We start from the raw sequence: 13727 nt of genomic DNA, 5'->3' as shown, positions 1-13727 counted from the left end.
AGTGTCGTTTTTTTTAAAGCCCTTTTTGATCAGTGTTTAAATCATTGGATATCTATCTCTGGATACATAGGAACTTCCTGAATCCTCTCTGAGGATCACTGAATCTCTGAGCCTCTGGTCCATCAGGCTCAACAAATGAACAAACAGTCCATAGACTGGAAGGGTCAGAAAGTGCTGGCTTCTGTTTAAGCAACAGATTTAACATAACCTCCACCCACTGATTTGCTTGCCTTTTGTTGTTCAGTAATTACCTGCCATTACAAGCAACAATGGTCAGTTATAACTAGAGGGAGCAGATGGAAAGGCAGGCACAAGGATTGCTGTGGAAGAGAGCCTTGGCAGCCCAGCAGTAATTCTTGTCCTTGGCAAGCGATGCCTGTCCATCCTTTTCACACCAGGAAAAGCAACACCTGCTCAATGTCCAAGTGGGAGGCTGCTGATAAAGTTTCAGAAATGTATGGGAGAAATGTAGGGGTGTGGTGCAATGGCTGGCAACCAAACTGTTGAGGCCCACATGGCCACCAGGCAGAAAAATAGAGAGATCTGTCTCTAGTTTTGGCATGGCCTGCTGGTGGGTGCAGGGCACCTGACAATTTCTTTCCAACTTTGGTTACTGAACCTGGCTCACTCTGGCTCCAACAGTGGCATGATGGAGGAAACATAGGCAGGGGAGGATAATGTTTGTCGCCATGCAGTGAAAAACATCACTGTCTGATTTCTGCATGCCACGCTGCTCTTAAAGGCACCAGCTGGAACATCTCCCCAGTCAACTGGTAGTCTAGAAAAACATTTCCTTTGCCAGCATGAAGGGATACATCTAGTTTGGTCTGCTGGGTTAGAATCAAGTCAAGTCTAATTTTATTTGCATTGAGCCATAGGCCATTGCAGTTATAAAAAATACAATAAAGACATAACTGACACAAAAGCTTAGTAATACTAATGAAAGACAACCACCCCCACTAATAAAATATGGTTTCAGTACTAAAAACAGATATAAACAGTACAGCCAAAGGATCTTAACATGCAAACAGGATCACAGATTTCATTACTGGCCCTCCATATCCGCGGATTCTGCATCCCTGGATTCAATCATACACAGCTTGAAATATTCACCAAATTTCCTGCCACAAAAAGCAAGCCTTGATTTTGACATTTTATATAAGGGATATCATTTTACTACGCCATTGTATACAAGGGGACTTGAGCAGCCATGGAGTTTGGTATCAACGGGGGTGGTGGGGGTGGTCCTGGAACCAAACCCCAGTGGATACCAAGGGCTTACTGTACACACACACACATACAGACGTGCAATTTTAAGGTGCGTTAGAAAGTTCAAGGCTAGAGTAGAAGAAAGCACTATGTAAGTGTGTGTGTGTGTGTGTATGTGAAAAGCAGCACAACCTAGATAGGTACTCGAGGTTGCTGATTATAGTTGCAAACCCACCACACACTCAAATACCTAGTGTTTTTGGCTTTTACAGCAGCTTATATGCTAAAACCAATAGATGAAACATGTGCTCAGCAACGTGACCAAGCTGTCCTTCAAAGCAGAGCTACATGGGTCAGTTCAAAAGTTGGAAATACAAGTGCCATCCAGCTTTGTGCTTTAATGTTCTGCCTGTGTACTTGCTGCATGAGCATCTAAAGCACACCTATTAAGCCTAGGTCATTCCAGGCGTCCCCCATGATTATAGCAACTTCTCCTTCAAAGGCAACTGATCATGTTAAGGGCTACCTTGAGCATTGCACACATGCTGTATGGGAGCCATTTAAGGACAAATACAAGAGGGAGAAATGAAAGTGCCACACTGTGACAGAGGGTGCCACAGATGGCTGCATGGTGGCAGTACCCACAACTTGGGAGGAATGCATTACAAGTAACATGTTGCTTTTGTGGTCTGTGTGTTTGTGAAATAGGATAGCACTATGTTCCTTTTGAAAGTACAGTACCAACTAATAATGGCTCTCACCACTGAAGAAGTACTTTGTTACTTTTGGGGCATTTTCAAGGGTTCCTCTCTCAAATTTCAGGCCATTTTCCTACTGTGGCAGATGAATTTTCTCACTCCACACTCAAGGAACTTAAAAAGTAACATGTAACTTAATGAGAAACCTTATGTTGCCTATCAATTTATGACAACCTCATTAATTTCACAGGGTTTTCTTAGGTGGTTTTGCCAGTTCCTTCCTCTGAAATGTAGACTACAGCACCTGAGATTTGTTGGTGGTCTCCTATCCAAGAACTAACCAGGGCTGACTCTGCTTAACTTCCAAGATTAGACTAATACCTTTAGGATAGTTAGGCCCCAATGAGAAAACTTAATGGGACCTTAATGTTTTTCCGCCTCCAAACTGTTATTGTTGTGTGTCTTCAAGTCATTTTTTAAAACTGTATTAACAACAAAAAATAAAATATTCATACTTACAAATACATTTTTCTCTCATACATCCAGTACAAATACATAACAAACAACATTCCTACCGACATATATACCTACTACCTTTCATCACTTCCCCTTCCTCAGGTCCTTGATATTTTCTCTGGTTTATTTAGATTACAACTATCTCCTCAGTGTTTTATTATTTCTGTGTTTCTATGCTGATTTTGTGCTCTTATGTGTTTAAATCGAGCTTCAGTCTCTCATATTTTATAAAGCTTTACTGCCCAATCATATTACAAATTATTCAAATTAGTTTAAAAGTCACATCATCATAGAATTCCCCCACTTCTGATGTAGATATATCAAAACCTGTCCCCATTCTTCCATTAGTTTAGAATTTTTCTGGTTTTATAATAATAATAATAAAATTTTAAAAATCAGGGCGGTGTACAACAAAGCAATCCATACAATTAAACATACTAAAATACATTAAAACATTACAATAAAAACAAGCAAACTCATGCCAGCTCAACCAGCTGACGAAGGAGGGGTGAGAGTGACGAAGGAGGGGTGACTTTTGCATAAGTCTTGTCAATTTATCAATTTCTAATAATTAAATAATTAAATATGGTAATTATTCCAGTAAACGTTGAAAATGTGGGAAAGAGAAAGGAACAATGTATCGCAACTGCAATTTCTAATAATTTTATTAACCAATCTTCCAAATTTGGGATTTCTTCGGATTGCCATTCTTTTGCAAAAACCATTCTTGCAGCTGATATCATATAAAATAATAGTCTACCATACTTTTTCTCAACATTCTCATCTATTACATTCAATAAAAATATTTTTGGTTTAAATTGTTATTTCTCATTTATTATTTCATTAATTCTGTGGTTATTCTTGCCCAGTACTCCTTTGCTTTTTTGCATGTCCAACACATGTGATACATTGCTCCCTTCTCTTTCCCACACTTCCAACATATATTGGAACAATTACCATTTATCTTGGTTAGCTTTTCTGGAGTCAAATTCCACCTAAAGTATATTTTGCAAAAAATTCCCTTAGGTCTTGATGTGCTATATATCTTAATCTTTTGTTCCATGTTGTCTCCCATTGTTTTAGCTCTATTGGATAACCCAGATTTTGGGACCACTTAATCATATTTTATTTTATCACATCAGATTCCATGCACACCTTTAAGAGGAATTTATGTAACTTCGAAACCAATGACTTTTTACTAGATATCAACCAATTTCCCATTTCTGTGTTTGAATGATCTATACCCACTTTTCTTTTGTCTATAATATATCTCTCATTCAATTGTCTATGAAGAAACCAACTACAACCTTTTCATCTCCTCTAAAGTTTTGAGTCTTTCCTTTTTTTTCCCTGTTGGGAAATTGACTCTTTGTATGTAAACCAAATTTATTTTAACCAAAGGTCACTTCTGTAGAAGGAATGATGAGATTTGCAGTTCTAGGAAATCTGGAGGACCGGAAAACTATTAATTGGTTTCAAACTGATTTCCACTCTTTTCTGACTACAGTAAATTATTTTATATATAGTGTTCTTCCTCTCTAAACTAAATCTATTATATACACTATCTTTCCTTATAATGCAGAAAAGATTTTCTTTCTATATCTCAAAACCTACACTTACAGCGTCTCCCTTTTCCTTCTTTATATACTCTGTGAAAGGTTGCCAAATTTTTAGGGCAGTTTTTATAGAATTTTCTTTTAATAAATTTTAACCTTAAATTGTTTAATCCTTTTTTTTAAGGGAGGGGGATATTTTGTATATATTGTTGTATTCTTTTAATATTGTAAGCCACGTTGATTGTTTTAACAAAAAATGGGGTAGAAATAAAAGTTATTATTATTATTATTATTATTATTATTATTATTAATTCAGCCAAATCCATTAATTTTTCCATCCATTCTACAATATTTAGAGACTTATTATTTGAAATGGTTGGAGGGAATAGGAACATGATATTATTCACTGTATTTGCTTTTTGTTATGTGTGGTTAATGTCTGTTAATTGTTTTGTGAAATTTAACCACTAAGTGTGATATGAAAATTTAATTTAAAATGTTTTTACATCTATTAATTGGCATTTACTAGATGAGGTCCAGAACATGTCCAGGCAATGAAGTCATCAAAAGCCTTGCTTTGGATGCCCTTACAACCAGAGGTGAGGCCATGATCACAGAGAACAGGTTTTCTCTAGCAAAGCAACGTCTTCTGCAGAGATGTCCCTTTGAAGCCAATGTTGTTACCATTGAGGTGTCAGATCAGAGCCTGGAAAATTATTCTTTGGATTTTGTCTTCCCCAATCTCCCAGCCCCCCAAAAAGTAACTTTGCAAAACTTTGTGCCAGATGGAGGCTATTTTATTCTCTTTGGTCATTATGTAATGCTCATCTGCTGTTTTGCTGCTATCTTTGCAAGTGCTTGTTGTGTGAACCATTATGTGTTGTCCCCAAGCATCTTTACTTAGCATTCAGGGCGGGTAACGCAGATGACAAGAAGCTTCTGAAAAGTCTGCCATATGGCAACTGCGTAGTTGTAAGCGCCTCTAGCTCTGAAGTTAGCCCACCACGTTTCCCCAAAACAGGAAATCTGGTAAATAGGACACATGGATGGGCAATGATGCCAGAAGTGACAGTGGTCCCTTTTCATAGAATCATTTGGAAGAGACCACAAGGGCCAACCAGTCCAACCCCCTGCCATGCAGAAAGATACAATCAAAGCACTCTCAACATATGGCCATACAGCCTCTGTTTAAAAACCTTCAAAGAAGGAGACTGCACTATTCTCTGTCCCTGATGCAGCATATTCCACTGTTGAACAGCTCTTATTGTCAGGAGGTTCATCCTAATGTTTTGGTAGAATCACTTTTCTTGTAGTTTGCATCCATTGCTCTGTGTCCTAGTCTCTGGCGCAGTAGAAAACAAACTTGCTCCACTCTCCATATGAAGTTCCCTCAAATATTTAAACATGATTACCATGTCAGCTCTTAATGTTCTCCTCCCCAGGTGAAATATAATCAGCTTCCTGAGCTGTCCCTCACCGGGCACAATCTCCAGACCTTTCACCATTTTGGTCGCCTTCCTCTGGACATGCTCCAGCTTGTTCACATCCTCGAATGGTGGTGCCTAGAACTGGACACATTATTCCAGGTGAGGTCTAACCAAACCATACAGTGGCACTGTTATTTCTCCACATACTCAATGTGGAGATATGCTCAAATAATTTGCATACAGAAAGATGAGCTCTCGTGCAATTGTAGCCTTTTTGCCCTTCATTAGTTCTGCTAACCTCTATAAATATTAGGGTTTTTTGATCACCGATGAAGGCTGGCAGTGTGTAGAGAAGCTTCTCAAGTCCAGATGATGGGGCTCCACAGAAGAGTATCTACACCACGCTCCGCAAACCAGACCTGACCCATTTGTGGGCTTCACCAGTCATGCAGACTAGACTGTTCCTTTTACTGTTCCTTTGACTGTTCTAACCCATGCAAAGAGCCCTTGTGTGAAGACCAGGGCTCAAATCCAATTATTAACCCCAGTCAGAGGAAACTCATTGAATTAATTGCTCCATGGCAAGAGTCAACACTTGTACATACAGATTCAACACGTCTAGTTAAACTGGAAGTAGCAACTGACCTTAGGACAGGAATAGGAATAATGTGGTCCTTTAAATATTGTTGAACTGAAACTCTGCACCCTCCAACTGTACTGATTTGGCAGGGAGGGTGCTGATTAATTCTTTGCTGTCTCACTCCCCCCCCCCCAGCTGCTTTTAAAATGTCCCACTTTCTTTCTCTTCCTCTCACTTTCCTCCCTTTGTTCTCAGATTACTTCAATGGCTGAAAACTGAGTTCAAAGTGCAAAACTATTTTGCACTCAGTAAAGTTAGCATTGGGGAGAGGAGGGGGCTGACCCTCACCCTTTCCAGGAGGCTCAGACCAAAGCAAAGCAAAGATTATATTTTCCTTTTCATTAGGAACTTTCTCCATCCTGATCACACTCCGATGTTGTTCAGCCACACACGTCCCAGTTTGCAACTCTTATTGTCCTTTACCATAGGCTATGCTGGCTGAGGCTGTAGGGAGTCCAACAACATCTGGACAGATGCACAACTGTCCTCCTGATTTAGGACATGTTTAGGGCTACTATCCTTGCCTGAAGGACAGAAGCTGATTGGAAGCAAGCATTATAATGGAGCTGAAACCTGTGAAAAAGGACAGTCTTTTTCTCTTCCCTATCCTCTTCCTCCTTCTCCCCAATGCTGCTGCCAGCATACGGTTGCTTGTTCTCATTTCCCCTCCTAGTCTCTGACAGTTTGGTGCCGGAGGCTTATGAATATTAATTGGGCCTCCTGCATAATTGATTTTTTTCTGCATCAATCCAGTCCCTGAGCTGACCCTCTTCTTATACACTCACCCCCCCCCCCCGATTGCATATGGGTAGATTAGGACGTACTTGTTCATAGAGTGTTGGCACATGGCCCCCCTGGTTATGTACACCGCATACAGTCTTTCTGCATGTTGGTTCTGTGCTTACTTGTATGTTTTTTCGTGCAGCATATATGTTGTTGTTTTGTGACTTCAAGTCAACTCCAATGAATGGTTTGACTTGTCCAAGGTCACCCAATGGGTTTCCATGGTGGAGCTGGGCTTCGAACTTTGGTTTCCTGAAGTCCTAGTCCAATACTCAAATCCCTACTCCATGCTGGCTCTCACCAGTATATACAGTCAGCCCTCCATACCCCTCGTTCCTTTATCCACAGATTCAAGCATCCACAGCTTGAAAATGTTTTTTTTTTAAATAATAAATTCCAAATAGCAAACTTTGATTTTGGCACTATATATAAGGGATGCCAATTTACTACACCATTGTATGTATAGGGATTTGAGGGTCCACAGACTTTTGGTATCCACAGGGAGCCCTGGAACCAAACCCCAGTGGATAACAGGAAGCCCACTGAATGTACTAAAATGTAAAAAACTGTAAAGGAGAAAAACACTCCCATAAGTAATTGAATGGAATAGAGTGGTTTTTGGCAGGGGCAGCAGTTTGTCACACAGGTTTAAGAAAAGTCGTACTCCAGCTCCCATTATCCACATGATAATCTGGGAGTTAGGCTGAAGAAGGTTTTTTTTTTTTGTGTGTGTGTGTGTGTGTGCATATGCAGTCTTGATTAAAAATCTACTGCTTCCCCCTTTGCCTTCAGTTTACTTCAGTTGCTGCAAACTGAGGTCTAAAACACACTACAGAAATAATCCAGACCACTTTTACTGCCCTGGCTCAATGCTATGGGATTCTGGGAACTGTAGTTTTGAGAGACATTTAGCCTTCTCTGTCATAGTGCTCTGGTGCCACTATAAACTACAATTCCCAGGATTGCCTAGCTCTAAGATAGAGTAGTTAAAGCAGTCTCAAACTGGATTATTTCTGCAGTGTGTTTTGGACCTGAGTTCAGAGTGCAAAAGTAGTTTGCACTCATTTAACTCTGTAAGATGGGGAGAAAAAGAGGGAACAGAATCTTACCCTTCCCCAGAAGGCTCAGACAAATACAAACTGCTGCAGCCCCTCTGGGTTTTGTGTTCTTCCTCATTAACAATTTTTAATATCTTGACACACCAGTCTTGCTTGGTCACACATGTCCCAGTTTGCATGTGTAATTGGAGTGTTTGTTGGGTCTCACTCACCACACACAACATTTCCACAAACTGGAATGTGGAATTTGAGGTAGTAGGAGGAATAGGTTCCAACTATTACTCTTGATCCTGTCTCCCACAGGAACTAAGCCTGAGAATACCTCAAATAATGCCATATTTCTACCTCATTTACCCTTGCTTCTCTCCCACTTCTCTGTTGTTTCCGTCCTAGTGTCTATTTTTAAGTTGCAAACCCCTTGGGACCTGTCCTCTCCATCTTCATAAAATGTCTTCCAGCTAACGGCACAAAAGGAAGAAACAACTCTACATCTCTCCCTCAAAATGTGTAATATGAAATATATCCCCAGACGGCTGGGCTATTGCAACCCTAGCTGAAAACAACACCAGGAAGAGCAAATTAAGAGCAATTAAGCTACCAATAAAGTTAGAAATTGTCTAACCAAGAGGAGTAACTTTTAATTAAAATTATTGTCAAGCTTAATTGATTGATTTAAGTTAGACTTTGAGCTGTACCATAATTCCATAATTAAGTTATAAAGTCATTAATTAATTAAATAACTATGCTAAAGAGCCAACAGGTGTTACATATCTCAACTAGTTCTTTTATAAATGAAAATGGCTAAAGGAATCTTTGTTTATTTTTGTCCATGATTAGTAAATTCCATGTCTAAAAGATTTTAAACCAACAAGCAGCAAGGGAAGCTTGGAAGAGGTTGACATTCTTTGTTGCCAGAGGTCCCACCTGCATTTTAAACTAAACACAACGTAAAGGTTTTTCAGCTGTCCCAGAATACTGAACTCCGAAGTCCTCAATCCTGGGACCTTTGCTGGCATCCACATGGGAATCAATAAACTAAGGATAGGGGAGCTGTAAGGAGATGAAATTATAGTAGAGTAAGAAAGCAGGCATGGGAGAAGGGTGGTGCATGGGTGGGGTGCTTGAGAAATGGGGTTTGCAAAGATTCATGGAGCAGTTTTATTGTCGCCTATGTGCAAGAGATGGATGGAGGGGCAGGAGGTAAACTTTTAAGCTTCATTCTCACAATGAGTTGAGCAATTGTAGAAGGGGGCATTTTTCATTCCTCTGCATTTCCTAAGGAGTGCATCAGTAGTTCACATTATAGTGCTTCCCGTTTTGTTTCAGCCAATTTCAGCTGATTTTCCATGTCCCCCCCATTAAAGGTACTTTGAGGGTCCAGTGGCATCACTAGGGGAGTGCAGGGGATACAGACTGCACCAAATGACACGCTAAGGGGGTGTGTGACACCACTTCTCATCAAAACATTCGCCTTTTGGCAGAAGTGGGCTATGGCATTTTCTTTAAAAAAAAATCGCCTTCTACCAAATTTTCACTTTAACCACATAAAACTGTGCACTTGTAAATGCATTTAGGGTGTGCGTGTGATATTTTAATTGAAAAGTACAATTTTAATTTTGCTAGTTCTTTAGGCACAACTATTACCATGACATTCAGTGATATGCAGGGATTACGACTTACGAGTAACATTAGTACAAAAAAACATTATTAAGGATTCTGGATGGTGTGGTATGGGTCAATGGGGGAAGTGACACCATGAGTTACCACACTGGGTGACACCAACTCTAGTGATGCCACTGAGAGGGTCTCAGGTGGTCTCTGCGTGGATCAGGATACATGGGGAATAGCCTAGAGGATCCTGGCCCCAGAACTGCCCCAACCTCTCCCCGTTACCTGAGGCCCTTTCTTCCAACACGGGGCAGTTGTTTGCACAAACGTCCCGCTATGCTGCCTGATGTTGTTCACTGTGAGGTCAGAACAAGGTGCTCAGCCTCGATTACATGTCTAGATGCCTCATTATGATCTCAAAGTGAGCATGATGGCCATGCTGAGCAGCACAGTGGTACATGTTTTAAATAGCTGCCCTGTGTCAGAACAGAGGGCTCCAGCTCTTCTTTGAAGTTCCAGAACAAAAGGGCAGATTTTAAAATACATATGAAATAGTTGTATTCCCTGGGTTTGGTGCTGAACCAATATGCCAGGGACTGATACCATGTCCCTGTCCATTGGATACAACTGTTTCTGTCTTTCCTGGAAATTCACTGTGTCCTGGCAACCAACGGCACCTTGACCAGCTCTGGCCTACACAGCACCACTTTGAGTAGCACTGCTCTAGTCCAGAATTCCTATTTATTTTTGTGAGTATGTGTGTTTGTGTGCATGTTGGACTTATGTGGGATGGCAGTCGCTTAGAGGATGACCATATTTTGCATGGAAGTGTTTGTTAGCTGTGTTTCTGGGATGTTTGGGTTCATTGGGGCCATATCTGTCATGTACTGACTGTGTGGCCATGGGCAAGTCAGGATGAGTCTCAGTTTCTTCCTTCTTTCTTTGGGCCTGTACAGACCACCACTTTGTGCTGGACTGGGCCTGAACTAGGGTTGTCCAAGGGCTGAGCGTTTACACGCTACAAGCCCTTCTCATGGCACCCGGGCATGATCTTGGTGTGTGCCCAACCAGATGGTGCACACCATGATGGCGTCGCTCATGCGCAGCATCCAAATAGCGCTGTGCACAAGGGGTGTCATAAGGCTGCACTGCAGCTCCTATGACGTCTCGGTAGCACCAGGAATAGGAGCTGCATTTCGTGGCCCCTTTCCCGACTGGGTTGGGGGCCTGGCATCTGGTTGCTGTGTCCCTAACCCAGAACTTCCAGGGGTGGCACAGAGCTGCCCCTGTTGGGCTGTCTGTTGAGCCCCTTTCTTTCTTTCTTTCTTTCTTTCTTTCTTTCTTTCTTTCTTTCTTTTGCAAATTTGGAACTATGGTGGCCTACCTTACAGAATTAGTCTAATGATGGCAACACTAAGGGTGTATCTATATTGAAGAAATACTGCAGTTTGACACCACTTTAAGTCCTGTAGCACCATCCTCTAGAATCCTGGGATTTGTAGTTTTACAAGGACTTTAGCCTTCTCGGCCAAAGAATCCTGGCACCTTACAAAACTACAAATCCCAGGATTCTGTAGGATGGCATCATGGCAGTTAAAGTGGTGTCAAACTGCATTATTTCTACAGTGTTGGTGAACCTTAAGACTCTGCAGCTTTCTGAAAATCAAAGCTGACATACCAGTCTATACTCCTAGGGTTACCCAATGACAGACCATTTTCCAGAGTGTGATAGCCTTTTCTGCTGCTGGCTGCTTGAATTTTCTGCCGTTCTTTGGCACCCACCTCAGATTTTCTAAGATAGCAGTCCTGCTAAAGTTTATATTGCCACTTATCCCAGGACTAAACATAGCACCTCACTGGGTTGTAGATGGGGGACCGAGAAACTTTTTCCATTAGTGATCTATCAGGAGCTTTGATAATCAGGATTATTCCTTCTTTCTCTTCTTCACCTTTTCCCATCCTCTTCTTCTGCTATCCCTTATCTGTGTCTTTCTGTCTCTCGCTCTCTTCCTGCTCCCTCATTTTTTTCTCTCTCTTTTTCTCCACTCTGTAGGTTGTCATAGTGGCATCACTAGGGTTGGTGTCACCTGGTGCGGTAACTCATGGTGTCACCCCCCCATTGACCTCCTCCCATACCACACCATACATAATCGTTAGTAATGTTTTTTGTACTAATGTTACTCATCAATCACAATTCTTACATATCACTGCAGAGCAGTGGAAAACAGGGAGCCATGGAGATGTCTCATCCACAGGGTTGCCATGAGCTGAAATCCATTCAAGGGCAGTTAACAACAACAACAACATCACTGAATGTAATGGCAATAGTTGACACATAAACAATAAGCAAAATTAAAATTATACCTTTAAATTACAATTTCATAAGCACAGCCTACAATGTGGTTAAAGTGAAAATTTGGTAAAATGTGATGTCTTTTAAACAAAATTTGAAAATAATAAATGTTAATTTTTCTTTTTTTTTAAATTTAATTTAAAATATCCTGAAGATCCTCCTTTCTTCTCCTTTCTCACCCTACTTATACCATCTCTTCCACTGAGCTTCAACATTTTAAAAGGTTGCAGGTAAACACCCTGTTTCAGATGTTTGGGGAGCAGTGGTGTTACCCACCTGTTCTCCCTAGTAACATCCCTGGGCTGCCAGTAGAAGGAGAGGTCACTCCTAACACCAGCAGTCTGAGCTGATCTCTTGCAGTGGTCTTCCCCCCACATTCCATTGCTTCATTCTTTCAGCTTCTTGCTTCATCCTTTTGCCCATATCTTTAGGGCAGCTGTTGTAAGCAACAGAATTTGGGTGCAGAAAAGGGCAACCTCCAAATAACCAAAGGACTGAAGCAATTTACCTATACGGACAGATTGGAATGTTTACTATTGTTTCACTTAGGGAAAAGGCAAGTAAAGGAAGAACTGATAGAAGTGTTTAATATTATGGATCTCTCATAATCCTAGAATCCATGTCCATCCATTGAAACTGAGTGGCAGGAGATTCAGGATGGAAAAAAACCTGTAAAGCCTAGTTAAGCAAAGCATGGTTAAAATGTGAAATTCTGACCCAGTACAAACTGCCCCCAAAGGGCGGCTTGGCGGAGACCTGTTTACCTTCAGACAGACGCCACAGCAGCCAAACTGCCTGGCGTCCTTCCGCCCCAAAAAGAACCCAGAAAAACTGGGTTCTTTTTAGGATGGCGTGCGCACATCACAAGTGCACCATTGGCACACTCGTGATGTAAGTGATGCGCAGTGACATCTATACACTGCACGTTGCTTACTTCAAGATGACAGCCTCTGTGTGAATGGGAGGCCACCATTTGGCCGCCTCCATGACATGCTAGGGTTCCGGAGCGTGCAGCTGCCTCGTGCTTCAGAACCCTAGTATTAATGGCGGCACACTGCTTTTGGCCCATCTGTCTTGGGCCTCTGTTTGGTTGCCAAGTTAGATGGCTTTGAAAGGAGACTGGATACATCCATGGAGGATGCTTCCATCAATGGCTACTAGTCAGGATGGCCATAGATGTCACCTCCAGTATCACAGGCAGTATGTTTCTCTCTGATCAGTTGATGGCATGTAGAAGATGGAGGGTGCAGTTGAACCATGTTTTGTTAGTGGGCTTCCCATAGACATAGAACATTGAACCAGATAGTTCTTCAGTCTAATCCAGACTGGCTCTCTAACATTAACATTGCTCAAATGTTGAAGAATGAGACAATTCCCATGGGGGTTCTAAAAGAACTCTTAAAATTACATGGAAAAATCAAGAATGTGGAAAAATACAGTTTTTGAAGAAGTAAAGCTTTGGGAGTGATGGACCCCTAGGCAACGAGAAGCAATAGATGGACTTTCCTCTTCTTTCTGGGAGAAGACCCACATGTCCTAACTAAAAAGAAAAGTAAATCCATAGGGTTTTCAAAAAACAAAGGAGAAAAAGCACCTCTATATTTGGGTTCCCTATAAATATAAAGGCTCAGTATCATTCGGACTTTCCCTGCAACTCCTTTGGTTCTGTCTTACTGGTGCTGTTAGGAATGTGTTAAAGACTGCTTCTGTGGTGATTGATCAGGCTATCACTATGACTACAGAAACAAACATTAATTTTACATTTTACAGAAACCAAACCAAAACCAAAATAAAAACAGCCATATGAATTTTTAAAATATGAGTAATAAAATGTTGATGCCTATGCTGATGGGTAACTACTGAGGGAGGGACAAAATGT

The 13727-nt window shown here is 41.2% G+C and overlaps 1 protein-coding gene across 2 annotated transcripts in view; it reads right to left on the bottom strand.

Moving 5' to 3' along the window:
- The window catches only part of LOC149322816 (leucine-rich repeat neuronal protein 1-like), a 41195-nt gene that overhangs the window by 13538 nt on the left and 13930 nt on the right, over nt 1-13727 (bottom strand). The window contains exon 1 of one of the 2 annotated variants that reach the window (XM_089483298.1): nt 1971-2058. The exons of the other annotated variant lie outside the window; for it this stretch is intronic. The gene's annotated coding sequence lies outside the window, so the exon portion shown is untranslated. Of the gene's footprint in view, nt 1-1970; nt 2059-13727 lie in introns of those variants that run through there. 2 annotated transcript variants of the gene reach the window in all.

This window comes from Sceloporus occidentalis, unplaced genomic scaffold (assembly GCF_023333645.1).
Source record: "Sceloporus occidentalis isolate IW3139 unplaced genomic scaffold, rSceOcc1.0.p SCAF_1, whole genome shotgun sequence".
In the NCBI taxonomy this organism is placed as follows: Eukaryota; Metazoa; Chordata; class Lepidosauria; order Squamata; family Phrynosomatidae; genus Sceloporus; species Sceloporus occidentalis.
The sequence above is the reverse complement of the archived record's forward strand: the minus strand, read 5'-3'. Positions and strand labels throughout refer to the sequence as shown.